Below are 5,118 nucleotides of genomic sequence, written 5' to 3' on the forward strand. Positions count from 1 at the left end.
ATTGAGTGCAGCACTTTCACAGCATCATCTTTTAGGATTTGGAAATAGCTCCACTGGAATTCCATCACCTCCACTAGCTTTGTTCATAGTGAGTGATGCTTTCTAGACCCACTTGACTTCACATTCCAGGATGTCTGGCTCTAGGTCAGTGATCACACCATTGTGATTATCTGGGTCATTCACCCAGATAATCACTATCTTTTTTGTACAGTTCTTCTATGTATTCTTGCCACCTCTTCTTAATATCTTCTGCTTCTGTTAGGTCCATACCATTTCTGGCCTTTATCGAGCCCATCTTTGCATGAAATGTTCCCTTGGTATCTCTAATTTTCTTGAAGAGATCTCTAGTCTTTCCCATTCTGTTGTTTTCCTCTATTTCTTTGCATTGATCGCTGAGGAAAGCTTTCTTATCTCTTCTTGTTATTCTTTGGAGTAAGCATTAGTATTATATATTATGAATATTCATTACTATTTGGAAAGTTTTAGAGCATAAGGTGCTTACTAATAATGGCTATATTTATTTTAAAAATGCTTTGTGCTCCACAACAGAACTTTCCAAATTTAAGTTGATGGCTGACTTTATGATTAGAAAGGAAAATTATACATGGATAACAACTTGCTTCTTACATTTAAGAACAGCTTCTTAAGTAGTAAATAAAAATGTAAAAAGTAAACTTCAAGAGAATCAAGATGAAAATACTACACATAAAAAGGTCAAAGAGCAGTTTTTCTGGTTTTCAAATTGTGATAAAAATACATAAAATTTCCCACTGTGAAGTGTACAGTTCAGTGGCACTAAGCACATTTACACTGGTGTGTAGTCATCGCCCCTATCCTAAATATAATTTTCAAACATACCCATTACAGGAAAAGCAGAAACACCTATAGATTGAAGACTGTTGAGAGGAAGAGCAATTTTGCTCGGCTTCCCTCTTAGTTCTTTTGGCTGGTGTCAACTTAAAAATGCACAAAGAGTTATATATTTCTTTTGTCCAGGGATTTTTACTGAGAACTACAGCCTGAGATGGAGAAGGCGATGGCACCCCACTCCAGTACTCTTGCCTGGAAAATCCCATGGATGGAGGAGCCTAGTAGGCTGCAGTCCATTGGGTCGCTAAGAGTCAGACACGACTGAGCGACTTCACTTTCACTTTTCACTTTCATGCATTGGAGAAGGAAATGGCAACCCACTCCAGTGTTCTTGCCTGGAGAATCCCAGGGACAGGGGAGCCTGGTGGGCTGCCGTCTATGGGGTTGCACAGAGTCGGACACGACTGAAGCAACTTAGCAGCAGCAGCAGCACAGCCTGAGACAGCCTCTCAGTAGCTCTGAAGAATTGCTCCAAATACATATGGGAAGAAATAAGTGCAAATATTGATACATGATTTTTGGAGAAGCAATCTGTCAAGCATATATGTTGGAAAAGGAGTAATGCTTGTCACAAAGTACAGGTATCACAAGTTAATGGTTTTAGTGTATTTCTATATATGGGAAGATGCAAGACTTGAGATGTACCTCTAACTATCCATGGGGCCTGCTGTCCAAAGCATAGAGCATCCTGTTATCTTAATTCCCTCTGTCTGAGGCACAGAGTGCATCATCCTGTTATCAGCTTAATTTCCTCTCAGAGTACAGAGTTGGTCAGGGACTGCAGCAGACTACAACTTAATCCTAGCAGAATCGGGTGATGAATAGAAACGCTCTTTGTTCTTCTCTGTTTACACTGGTAATTAAAAGGCAGATGTGGGCAGATTAATAGGAGAAAATCAAATGTATTGCATATGCATGGGAAAATCCTCATAAATATGAAAAACTGCAAAGATGGCAAGGCAAGATGAGGTAACACTGTTATTCTGGACTAAGGAGAAGTAGGTAGGGGTCGGGGACTTCAAAGGGAAGTAAGATAATTTGCAGGATGATAAAAAGACTTAATGTTGGGTGTACAAATGTTTGCTGGGCCATGCAAAGACAGGGGACATGGGACTTTGATGAAATGGGCCTTGCTAGGTTTCTTCCTGTCTACCTCTCTTGTTTTACAGGCCAGAGAAGTTAAGCGATTGTCACAGGACACACTGCTAGTGTACACAGCATACTTATGATAGTTGTTACTTATGGTGATAACTCCTCCTTCCCGGGACAGGCTGCCTATCCTAAATTCTTTTGGACACTATCAGGAATGTTCAGAAAATCTTCTCAAGTCTTCTGGGGCTTGCCTGTTTTTAGCTGAGAATAATCAGGAGGCCAAAGTGGAACATCTTGGGGCAACCTTCCCTAAACCGCATCACTGTACATTCGGATCAGATCTTGAAAGAAATCCCTTTGTTGGTTTGCTCTCCTGCTCCAAGACACAGTTTAGATATCTAAAGCAACATACACGTATGGCCAATTTCTATTTGAAAACTGGCTAATAATTTCCATATTGCTCTGCCTTGGGCACACCTGGGTACAGCTCCACATTTGCCCTCTTTCATCTATTCCTTGGGGTACTGTTGGCACACCTTCCTATCTCCTCCGCTAGATTACAGATTCCTCTGGGAATATGGGCGGTGCCCAATTCATCTTCATAGAGCTCACCACCATATACTCACATCTTCCAGAATAAGTATAAATATGATGGTACATTTTCCTGGCCCATAAATGTTTCTTAAAATATTTGTGGAACCTCCTTTCCCATGATCATTTATTTGCCATGCCATACTTTTTGGAGGACTATTTCCCAACTGTGTGGTCCTCTTAAATTAATTGTTATTTTTTACTCAGTGATTTATAGGTAGATTGCTTATAGTAGTTACTAAATCTCTTCTAAATATTTCAGTCATTTTATTGTGTTCACTTTGGTCCTGTATCAAGTATTAGCTTAAGTCTGTGAGTGTGTGTGTGTGTGTGTGTGTGATTGTGCCTTATTTACACAAAGCATTTCATCTTATTGAAGAAGATGGGTAGATTTTTTCTTTTTTATTGACTCCTCCCCATCACTTCCCTAATCCCTCTTTCCAGTTGTCTGCAACACATTCTGTTGTGAGAGTTTCCAAAAGTCTCCCAGGAAGAATGACCTTATCTGTAATCTGTGCTCCCAGGGTAGTTCATACACTTATCACCTTGCTGGTGATTTACAGGTCTTCATGCCTTACCCTTATAGGTTGTTGGCTGCTTAAAGCCTAGGGCTGTCATTTTTATATATCTAGTCTTTAACAAGGTACTGGCAAACAGTAGATACAAAAAAGGCTTCCCAGGTGGCGCAGTGGTAATGAATCCGCCTGCCAGTGCAGGAGATGCAAAAGATACAGGTTTGATCCCTGGGTCAGAAAGATCCCCTGGAGAAGGAAATGGCAACCCACTCCAGTATTCTTGCTGGGGAAATCCCATGGACAGAGGAGCCTGGCAGGCTACAGTCCATGGGCTCGCAGAGCTGAACACAAATGAGCACAGCACACACACACACACACCAAAATATGTTTCTTCCTAACTATCCTTTTATAGAATTCCCTTTGTAACTACAGACCTCTCAGTGCTCCCTTAGAACATAGGGCTGTACCTGGTAGCATTTCCTCAGGCTTTAGGAGAAGGGGAGGAAGTACTTCAGAGAGAAGAGCTTACAAATCTTACCACTTATAATTTAGGTTTAAGTATTCATTTGAAGCACTTGAAACTCTAACCACTAAAATGCTTGATTAGGAACTCAAGCTTGAGAGACACCAGAAGAGGGTGAGAAGAGCGTCAGAAGACTACATCATTTTTGTGATTAATGTTTCCAGTGCTACTCTTTTTTCGTGTTTAAACAAAGAGTACGAAAAAGATTTAAGCTTTTTCAGGGGAGAACACACACTTCATATTATTTCTTTTCCTTATTGCTTAGTAATCTCAAGCAACTTCCACTAATGGATTTCTGCTGTTAGGCACTTCGGGTCCTGCTTATAATCTTGTTATTTAGTGAGAAAACCAACAATCAAATGAAAAACTAAAAATATAGGGCCATCGCCATGTGCATGTCAGGTAATAAAACTGTGTCACTAGCACGGTGTTCTCTGGCAATCACTTAACTTCCCTGACCCGTAAAACAAGAGTTTTAAAGGTATATATTTCTATGAATCTATATATAATTGGAAATTCTCATGCGCTTGTCTCAAAACTTCCATGGATTAAAAAAAGCTCTTTAGTAATAATATTAAAGGTAATGCTTGTTCATTAAGGAGTAGTTGTAAAATAATATTTAACGAAGAAAAAAGGAACTCAGTTCTGTTACCCACTGGCCTTACTATAAGGGCCTTCAGTCAGTTCAGTTCAGTCGCTCAGTCGTGGCTGACTCTTTGTGATCCCAAGGACTGCAGCACGCCCTGCTGTCCATCCAGCACGTCCCTGTCCATCACCAGTTCCCAGAGCTTACTCAAACTCATACCCATAGTCCGTGATGCCATCAAACCATCTCATCCTCTGTCGTCGCCTTCTCCTCCTGCCTTCACTCTTTCCCAGCATCAAGGTCTTTTCAAATAGTCAGTTCTTTGAATCAGGTGGCCAAAGTATTGGAGTTTCAGCTTCAGCATCAGTCCTTCCAGTGAATATTCAAGACTGATTTCCTTTAGGATGAACTGGTTGGATCTCTTGTAGTCCAAGGGACTCTCAAGAGTCTTCTCCAACACCACAGTTCAAAATCATCAATTCTTGGCACTCAGCTTTCTTTATAGTCCAACTCTCACATCCATATATGACCACTGGAAAAACCATAGCTTTGACTAGACACACGTTTGTTGTCAAAGTAATGTCTCTGCTTCTCTGCTTGTCAATATGCTATCTAGGTTGGTCATAGCTTTCTTCCAAGGAGCAAGCGTCTTTTAATTTCATGGCTGCAGTCACCATCTGCAGTGATTTTGGAACCCCGAAAATAAAGTTTCTCACTGTTCACATTGTTTCCCCTTCTATTTGCCATGAAGTGATGGGACCAGATGCCATGATCTTAGTTTTCTGAATGTTGAGCTTTAAGCCAACTTTTTCACTCTCCACTTTCACTTTCATCAAGAGGCTCTTTAGTTCTTCTTCACTTTCTGCCATAAGGGTGGTGTCATCTGCATATCTGAGGTTATTGATATTTCTCCCAGCAATCTTGATTACAGCCCGTGCTTC

The sequence above is a fragment of the Bison bison genome, unplaced genomic scaffold (assembly GCF_000754665.1).
Source record: "Bison bison bison isolate TAMUID 2011002044 unplaced genomic scaffold, Bison_UMD1.0 scf7180017864490, whole genome shotgun sequence".
NCBI classification, from domain to species: Eukaryota; Metazoa; Chordata; class Mammalia; order Artiodactyla; family Bovidae; genus Bison; species Bison bison.